Source organism: Dreissena polymorpha, chromosome 10, assembly GCF_020536995.1.
Source record: "Dreissena polymorpha isolate Duluth1 chromosome 10, UMN_Dpol_1.0, whole genome shotgun sequence".
Lineage (NCBI taxonomy): Eukaryota > Metazoa > Mollusca > Bivalvia > Myida > Dreissenidae > Dreissena > Dreissena polymorpha.
The window spans coordinates 84,326,404-84,337,155 of record NC_068364.1 but is presented as its reverse complement, the minus strand read 5'-3'; the positions used below and the strand labels follow the sequence as shown (position 1 = coordinate 84,337,155).

Genomic DNA, 10,752 nt, shown 5'->3' with positions numbered 1-10,752 from the left:
GAGTGTCTGTGATCAAAATCAACTCACATGACTGCTATTTTATGACAAGTGTATATTATTTTGAATCATTTAATTACATTTACCAGACAATGGCCAGCGTACTATATCGTGTTGTATCTTGCGTATTCAACTTCGCCAACAATGAATGGGTCACGATCTGGGAAAATAGCGTTTAATCCATGTGCGTAAAGTGTCGTTCGAGATAGGCCTGTGAAGTCCACACAGGCTAATCAGGGACGACACTCTCCGCTCATACGGTATTTTTCGTGTAAATATAGTAAGTCGCCTAGCGAAAATTCAGTATAACCGGACAGTTTCGTCACTGATTAGCATGTGCCCCATTTTCCCAGAGCGCTTCTCAAGTAAGTTTTGCATGAAATTATTCTCGGTTTGATAAATACGGTATAGTATGGTTTAATACGTGTTATTTAGAAGAGAGATTATGGTAATGGTTTAGCGCGTATAATGCACGGGTTTTGTGTGCATGTTTTAGCGCGAAAGCGCACGAGTTTTTCGTTTTGGGGTATATATGATTTGCACATCTAATGAGACGCCATTCGAGGGTTGTTTTTGACAGGCAAAGTTATGGAGCAAGAAAACGAAAGGGTGATAAAGTAGTTTAGGCGTTCATTTGCGAAATACATAGTATTTGGAAGGAGATTTTCGATGAGAGGACTGATTCTCTGCTAGAAGCGGAATGGTGAGCTGGAACTTCGAACAAAGGTCAGACTTGTTGGTTCTGTTTATTGTAATAACACTGGCAACAACATTCCGATTGAAATTAACACAGGTTGTGTTCCGTGTTAACTTTTATGATAAGTATATTCAATAACATGCTCCATATCTTTATTTGTGCTGTTGTTTTTGTTTAGTTCCAATTATTCAGATACATCAATTGATTTGATTATTGGGTAAAAATGAAACTATTTAAGTTCAAAAAGAGGTCGCAAATGTAATGGTCTGGTAGGATTATATATAGGTAAGGCCACATAGTGTGTCACTCCAGGTTGTTTTGATAGCAGAGTTAGATCACTCTCCCTCATGTTTTTACGAACACCTTGCTTTATTTTTATTGTTTATAAGATATAACACCTTATATGGTAATACATGTGTTACAAGTTTGTGTATTAGTTCCAAGCGTATAATTCAACAAACGATTAATAACAATTAAATGCCGTTTTCCTTATAATTCAGCTAGATGGTTGTGTGCGATATATGACGTGGTATGATAATGAGCGGATAAAAATTTATGCGAACATATCTTTAAACTATTCAGGTATTCCAATTGTGAATTAAGAATGAAACATCAAAAATCGATACATTACGGAAATATATATTCCGGGGGCAGCTCGAAAGGTATAATTTGTTTGTTTTTTTGTGTAACTATGTGTTAGAAAATAACTTGTTAAGATTAATAATGATGATTTCATTGATGATGATGTTATAAATGTTGATGATGATGCTAACGTTATTGATGAGGAGGAGGAATAGTTGACAGTATTTTGTGAATGGATAATACTACATTAACGAATTTTTAGTGAATGAAATTATTTTAGGTTTGATAAATACCGAATGATGTTGGTCTATACATATTATTTAGAAGAGAAAGTGAGTATGGTTATGGTTTAGCACGTAAAAATGAATGAGTTTCTAGGTTTTGCGTTTAATTGACAAAAACAAGTAACGGTTCAGCAACAGGGATTATTCTCAGATGGTACATGTATTCCTTTTAGAGTCACAGAAATTCAACTTTGCATCAATACCGGTTTCTTTGAGATTTGTTTGATGGGTTAAAATTCCAAAAATTGACGAGTTTTGCAGCCGACCAAGTACCTATAGCTTTGTATTTGAGTGTGTTAAGCATTTTGTTGTTTTCAAATTAGTAAATCAAAATTAATACGGTGTTCTAGTATATCAATTGAGCTTATGCTATTGCCATGGAAATTTGAGCCAGGGTTCGATCAGTAGCTTAAAGTTTGTCTGTGTTGGTGAATTGAACCTTTAAACAAATGTCAAGTCGGTAATTTTAATTTTAAGAGCAGAACATACGTATTGATTGTGAGAACATTAGTAAAATGTGTTTGGTATTTGTGCATGTCTCTTGTGGTCATTGGACCAAGTTGTTTAAGGCCAATTGGCCTGATTTTGAAAGCCAGTTGGCTTGTACGGTCAGTTGACCGTTTTTAAAGCCAGTCTATATGGTGTGTGAAAGCCTGTTGGCTTGTGTTGTCAGGTTACCGAACTTTCTTGGAACGAAAGTCTCATAGAATTTACAATATTTGCAAACTTATTGTTTGCAATGCAGTAACTGGACAGTTCGAATAGTATATTAAGTATTGAAGAACATAAAGGTATGGTTTATGTAGTATGTTATTATTATTACTATGATTATTATGATGTATTTTATTTGGGTGCATTCGGAAAATTGCAAAGCCGGTAGTTAAAAGGAGCCTATTACATCAGATATATTAAAGAAATTTTATCACACTTGTTTCTGAGAGCGATTGTTCTTTGGGGTATTTAAGAGGCGTTACAATCTTTTTCTTATTTTATGCTGTTTTTTTTTTTTTTTTTTTTTTTTTTTTTTTAGGATAAGTGAAATTTTGTCTGTTAAAAGATCAAATGTTGTATTTTTAGATACGCATTGTGATATTAAAGTTGAAAAGTCAAAAACGGACATTTTAAGAGAGGGTAATACTGTTCTGATTGCAAAAACTAATACAGACACATGTCCTGTGAAATTGTTTGAAAAGTATTTGTGTTGCAGATATTGCATGTTCATCTACTGATAATGTGTTAAGACCAGTTTATTTGTGTAATGTTAAACACTGTTTCAAATTGATTTCTAATAATAAGCATATAAGTTATTCTACTATAAATGATAGTTTTAAGAAGAAGTTAAGTCTATTGGGTTATGTTTCTTCTAAATATGGACTTCATTCTTTTCGCTGGTGGAGCATCTATAAGTGCCAATAATAAGACTGTGGATACACTTTGGCAAAGACATGGTAGATGAAAAAGTGTTTCCACTAAGGACGGATATGTTAAAGATTCTTTGAAAGACAGATTATCGGTGTCGCTAAATTTAGATTTGTGAAAAGTCATTATTAATGTATGTGCGATTTGAAATGTATGATGTGTTGTTCGTAGCACATTTAAAGACACTATAATATATTATTATATAAATGGTTTGGAAATGCTTTTGAGTATTATTAAGTTCTGTGTTTGTGTTGTGTGTATGTTTCCTTGTGGTCATTGGACCAATTTGTTTACGGCCATTTGGCCTGATTTGGTAAGCCAGTTGGCTTGTATGGTCAGTTGACCGTTTTTTAAAGCAAGTTGATGTGATGTGTGAAAGCCGGTTGGCTTTTGTGAGTTGAACTTATTTTCTTAAAAAGCATGTTCACATGGAATTAACAATCTTTGCAAGTTTATTTTTTGCAGTGCAGTAACTGGACAGTACGAATGGTATATTAAGTATTGGAGAACATAAAGGTATGGTTTATGTAGTATGTTATTATTATTATAAGGATTATGATTATGATATTTTTTATTTCCGTTTTAATGTTTATCATTAATTTTGTAAATATTGTTTTATTATATCTGTTTAATTCTCTTGTGCATTATTCGATTGGTCATTTGACCGTTTGTGAAGGCCAGAGTGTGCCTGATGTTGATTAGCCGTTTGGCTTGTGTGGTCATTTGACCGTTTGTGAAGGCCAGAGTGTGCCTGATGTTGATTAGCCGTTTGGCTTGTGTGGTCATTTGACCGTTTGTGAAGGCCAGAGTGTGCCTGATGTTGATAAGCCAGTTGGCTTGTGTGGTCAGTTGACCGTTGTTGAAGGCCATAGTGTGCCTATTTTGATTGGATTAATTTTATTGTTTTTACAAATGTTTATAATTGTATCTTTTCAGTTAAAACACAGTTCGAGAGGTATATAACGTGGTGGAGAATATTTAGGTATTCATTTTATGTTTTATATTATTTGTATTCTCTCTTTGTTTTATTCGAAAGTCCTGTCAAATACAAGCACTCACTCCTATTTTGTCTTTGGTTTATTATTTGTTTGATAATGATAATGATGATGATATGGGTTATAAAGATGATGAGATTTTAATAGTATTTTGAGAATAGAGAATAATAAATTTACTCATAACTATGAGTAAATGAAATTATTCTCGGTTTGATAAATACGGTATAGTATGGTTTAATACGTGTTATTTAGAAGAGAGATTATGGTAATGGTTTAGCGCGTATAATGCACGGGTTTTGTGTGCATGTTTTAGCGCGAAAGCGCACGAGTTTTTCGTTTTGGGGTATATATGATTTGCACATCTAATGAGACGCCATTCGAGGGTTGTTTTTGACAGGCAAAGTTATGGAGCAAGAAAACGAAAGGGTGATAACCCCGCCCGCCCGCCCTTAATGAACATATGTTTGGTTAAATAATTGGTTACATTGCTTTTATGTTTATAATTTTGCAATTATAAAGTCTATATTTAGTATATTTTCAGTTCGGTTTTTAGTCCATGTGAGATGGGATCTTAACACAAACCGATTCCTTTACTGGGAAAGACGATGGGTGTATTTTCATTTAAGTCTGAAGCAGCTAAGTTTTCTGGATTATTTTGACTCATTTTTTACTTAATATTGTGTTTGAATGAGGTTTTTTAAGTTATGGGTGTCATGTTTTTCGAGACTCTCACTTCCTGGAGATAGTTCCTCCAGCATTTTTATTGAAATATTGGTATGTTTAAATTTCAGTGTTATTATTTTTTGTTGTCTTTCGTAATGAACGTTTAATTTTAAAGACATTCTTATTGTACGATTACTTAATATTTTCATTTTGGTGTGACTGGTTAGATGTTGAAGTCGGTTTAATATAGCTGTTCGTCATATGCATTTATATATTTCTCGGAATACTTATGATTTATCAACATTCTTTTTAGGTGCTTTATGGATTTTATGGTTTGAGTGATTTGTTTGTTTTTATGTTGATGTCCGGGGTGTGTGCGGGATGCTTTTGATGTTTGTTTGTTATGTTAATTTGCGCAATGAAATTGATAATGTTTTAATTACATTTTTTACTAAATAATACTTAATGTTTACAGTATAATAATAGCTGCTTATTTGTAGATTTCTCTAAAATTAGAGGTTTCGGGAGGTGATGAAGGCACCTAGACACCGGTCTCGAGCCATGGGTCCTCATACGTCCCCCTGCCATTAAAAGAAAAAAAAAAAAATAAGAAAACAAAAATGGCAGTAGGGTTGCGTATCCCGCTCGCGGTTTTACCTGAATCGTTTATTACTACTGATTATTGTATGGGGTGTACGTGAAGTCATGTACACTTCTCTTGATTGGTGGTGATGGATGAATCTTGCAGATATTAGCAGCTTCTTTGAACAAATTAATGTTTCACAATTGTTAATTTATAATATTTAAGCAAATTAGCGTGATTGATGGGCATTGTGGGCGTCCTGTGTGCACTTTGGGCATCGGCCGGGATCAGTTTATTCAAACAGTAACTCTTTATTTTAGATATATACATGACGTCTAATTGTTATGAATAAATTTGCATTTTTTCACATGACACACATGTGCATGTGAAGAATTCATAATTACATGCCCTACAGCATTTAAATAGTATCGTTTCAGTTCTTTATACACCTGAACAAAGATGTTACACTGTTTCCAGTCGTCTCGAGGCTCATCAATTGAGCGGTGCCGTTGAGGTCTATATCCATTGCACATACAACACATACGGGCGTCAGAAGAATTGTTTTTTGCATTTATATGTTGAAAGTCCTGTCAAATACAAGCACTCACTCCTATTTTGTCTTTGGTTTATTATTTGTTTGATAATGATAATGATGATGATATGGGTTATAAAGATGATGAGATTTTAATAGTATTTTGAGAATAGAGAATAATAAATTTACTCATAACTATGAGTAAACATCTTTTCATTTACACAACATCGTGTCTGTGCTTTCTTAAGCATTTTAGTCTCGAAATCATAACATGTTTATCTTTAAATTAAACTAAGAAATCACCTATTTACAAAACTTATCAGGAACCAATGTATTGACATGTTACAGTGGTTTGCTGAATATACAAATTACCACAGAATATTCACATGTCACAATATGTATTGCTTTTACAGCTATAGTAAGTTGTAGTGTTATTATTTGTAGGTGCGACTGAAATACATCGGGATTGACTGTTCTGTTGTATTAGAAAACATTTCATAGAACATTCATTGGTTATAATGGTATCACAATATTTGTCAAGAAAATATGAAACTTACAATGATAAGAAACACATCCAGAAACTTATATAATTAAAGATACTACAAACTTAATTAATATTTCCAAAGCAGATGGTTATAGATATGTGTTTATAAAATACACACGCACAAAATTTAGCCCAACTCTGGGATAACGGGGTTAAATGCATTATGCTGATCAGGGACGACTCTTTCCGCTTTGACTTGATTTTAGTTTAGAGACTTCCTGTAAATAGAAAGTTTCATAAAAGGACAAAAGGGACGACACTTAAATCACATGCATAAAGACCCATTTTCGTAGAACGAGGCTCAAATGAATAAGCTTGCCTGATGCAGGCGTGAGGCGGCCGCTGGGAACTCTAACAAGCGTGAGGCGGCCGCTGGGAACTCTAACAGGCGTGTGAGGGGGCTGCTGTGAACTCTAACAGGCGTGAGGCGGCCGCTGTGAACTCTAACAGGACAGTGAAGAAACTGAAAGACGATCTGAAGCAGGCTGAGATGAAAGCATCAAAACTGAAGTGACAAAGGTGGGCAACTCTGAGAGAGACCCTGTAGGAGGCCACATACCGTGGTTTCCCTTAATTTGCTCCATTTGGTTATATTATAGTAATCATGGTCATATGGATGGCCTTTTAGTGATAACCATCTTGTAAAAATCTCTTTAAAGTTAACCTATTAATGAATATCCACTAATGATTCTCCTCTAGCGATAACCGTCGTGTAACAACTTTAATCATCTTCTACTGATGCTTTATATTGATAACCATTTTGTAATTCAGTAGGAGTGAAAGCTTTCTTAATCTTCTTGTGATGACTTTTACCCAATTGCATCTGACGACATCATATTTTCTTTCTGTTAATCATAGATTACACGACAAATTCTTATTTCAAACACTCACACTGTTGAATTTTAAGTTGTATGTTAGGCCTCGATATTCCTTAATAAATATTACCAACGGTTAATTGTTGAATCCAACGTTCGAAAACTAACAACGTACCAACAATTTAGTTGTGACGGATTGTCTTAAAACTACTTCAGTTGAGAGCGAAGCTCGTGTGTTCTTGATCGGAAGGCGGACATAATGACCTTCAATAACCCTGAAAGCCCTTTGATTGTCTGTTTGCACTGCAAATATTAGCCGCGTTTTTTTAAACTGAGCTTTATGCACGTGCATTAAATGTCGACCCATATTAGCCTTGGCAGTCCGCATAGTTACATTAGGGCGACACTTTCCGCTTTTATGGTATTTTTAAAGGAAGTCTCTTCTTAGCGTAAATACCGTTTAGGTGGAGATTGTAGTCTCTGATAAGCATGTGCGGACTGAAGTGAGTAATCTGTGACATTCTAGGCACTTGCATTAAGCCCAGTTTTCCCAGATCGTTGTCAAAAGACTTGTGTAAGATTTAGTAGATAGTACATGCATATCGTACTCAATATAATTTGCAAGAGAAAAGATACTAATGTGAAAAAATGAACGTGTCTCTAAAACGCGCACCAGAAGGGGACAGCCGTATGTATAATACTGTGAAATATCCGGTGGCAAGGGCTGGTGTCAAGTAGACGCTACACAAAAACGCACACCACTAATATAATATCAATGGGGTAAGGCGTGAACGTTTGTGCGAATAAATGTTTAAATATCACCCAAAGGAACATGCATTTGTTTTTCTTTAAACGTAAAAAAACACATTATACACGTGTAAATGAATTCAATATAGTTCATAAAAGTGTTTTATCCACAAAAAGAAGATTATTATAACGTGGTTGCATAATTACACGTAATTGTACATGGCATATAAAGATGTACATGTAGAGTTATATATACATTACAAAAAAGGGGGTACTACAGTTTCACTTCCATATTTCTTTGTAAATTGTATCGTTTCCTATTGAGCATTAGTCAAGTTATACAGCAGTCATATGTACACTCATATTGTAATACTGAACATGAAAGTAATCATTTGGCAAATGAACAATAAACGGATAAAATAGATGACAAACGATAAGCACTCTTAAGATCATTCTTGCACTAGTTCACATACAGGCGATATTGTTATGCCCCCGGATCGAATGATCGGGGTATATTGTTTTTGGCGTGTCTCTGTCAGTGCATGTGTGTGTCTGTGTGTCTCTGTGTCTGTCCCAAAACTTTAACATTGGCCATAACTTTTTGCTATATTGAAGATAGCAACTTGATATTTGGCATACATGTGCATCTCATGGAGCTGCACATTTTGAGTGGTGAAAAGTTAAGGTCATGGTCATCCTTTAAAGTCAAAGGTCAAACATATGGCTTAAAAGCGGCGCAGTAGGGGACATTGGTATTCACAAACACAGCTCTTGTTAGAGTTAGTATGTAGTAAATGTTCTTATAAGGCTGCATGTACATTTCAGGTTGATGACACATCATCATTCCCTCTGCGTTTCCTTTCAGCATATTAATTGGTCAAAGTTATTTAAGGACGATCAAAATAAAACTATGTTAATATATATATATGCGAATGGAAAAAACCCATCGGTTAGTGTAATCGCACGAATACTCTTTATACAATATTTGGGAACACACATTTTAATTTGTAATGATTTAGTTAGTCATTCATGCAAGTAAACTCGTACAAGTACTGTTAATACAATTTTGTTGAGCATGTACTTTAATTTCTAGTACCAAAGTCAGTCAAAAAGGATATTCAATGATTAATGTGCAATCATAAATGTCTTTTAGTCAGTCCCAATATAACACCTGACCTAGATTTGTTCAAACAATAAGGTAGTGAAACAAATACTGCTTTGTACACGATTTACAATGGAACAGAATTTTCAATGAAATACTGTTAGGTTACATCTGGGTTGGTGATATCACTAAATAATGCGAACATTATAATTTGCAGTTTTTATGAGTGTCTTTCATGCGTTTCCTGTTAAGGAAAGCCATACACTCTTCAAGACTATTTTTGGTGTAAAGCGATACATTGCATTTTAATATTTGCAAACGTGCATCTATAAGACGTTGGTGTTTCTACTCGTACCTGAATAATAACGAATAATACCAAGATCTAGATTAATCAATTGTAGCATACGGAGGCATCGCAGAGTCTTAGTTTCATTCAAAGTTTTAAGAGATTTATTCTCGCACGAATTTTGTTTGACCACACCAAGAGATATTTATGCGTACAGAACAAATAACGGTTACAACCCCTCCACTATTAAACGTGTGTTCTTACCATTGCCTTGTTGATTGTATATGAAAAGATTTAATAACCCCATACGTTTATTTGTTCACTTATAAAATCTACATCTACATTATGAATGTTTACAACTGTCATTATAGTTAAAATGCATTCTAAAATTGAAAATATTGATTGTTTAAGGACGGCCACTACCAATTTGTGTTAACATTATTTTAACGCAAGTAAGAACAGTATTTTTGTGTTATCGGTCTTCATGAAAAGCTTCACGTATATATATTGAAATTTAAACAAAGAATTGTGTTTCCAGGTAAACATGTACCTTTGAGACGTGTAGCTGGTATAACCCACTTTAATAAGCACGGCGTGGTTTTACACAGTAATCAATACAGTATTTTCCGAACATTGTACATTTTGGGTTATGATAAATAATGACACATAAATATTATCAAAATACAATACAAACACAGAGTTACTAATACAAAGGGCTCTATTTTAGTTTACATACGAGTTCATCAAAACTTTTGTAAAGTATAATTAACCACCTGTTAATACTTTCAGAACAATATATTATTTTTTTAAACGAACGCAAAGTAAATGTTGTTATTTTATTGTTGTTGTGCTTGTAAATGTGTTGTTTTCCACAAAAACATATATTTAGTTTATAACATTTGTCTACATAGTATACATACGAATACTTTTTGATAAAAATGAAATCTTTACTTATTTTCCCGCCATATTTTAATTGTATTACTACCAAAGCTGTCTTTAATAATTGAAACAATATAAAACTGGCCCCTTCTATATAATTTGTGAAGTTTAGTACAGTAATAAACAATAACAAACATCACTCATAAATTACAGTACATCCAATCATTATTAAGAAACGAGCTTTAATAAATTATGTGCGACCGATCAAACTTATATAATTCTTATTTTTACTACATCATCTTCGTGATATAACAATGGTCGAAAAAAAAGAGTTTTATTAATATATTTATATTCGCATCTGAATACAATATTACAGAATATGTCACACATTTTTGGAATACAAAATTATCAATCAAGCCCTAGCAACTATTTTCAACAGTAAACTAATACGTCGACTACAGAGTAAAATGTCGGGATATAATTCGCAACTATATATGCATATACAATGTTACATTTCTACAAATTGAAAACAATCTGTCTGTTTCATAGAATGTTAATAACTTAGTTTGGAATCAATTTGATTCAATGCGGTTTTGAATGTTAATAACAGAATTTCATCAGAACAGA

The 10,752-nt window shown here is 33.6% G+C and overlaps 1 long non-coding RNA gene across 1 annotated transcript; it reads left to right on the top strand.

The window, feature by feature from the left end:
- Positions 1–379: 379 nt before the first annotated feature.
- On the top strand, positions 380–5,833 carry LOC127848333 (uncharacterized). Its single transcript, XR_008034458.1, has 2 exons — positions 380–3,495; positions 3,916–5,833. It is a non-coding gene; the product is annotated as an uncharacterized LOC127848333 (long non-coding RNA).
- Positions 5,834–10,752: the final 4,919 nt, after the last annotated feature.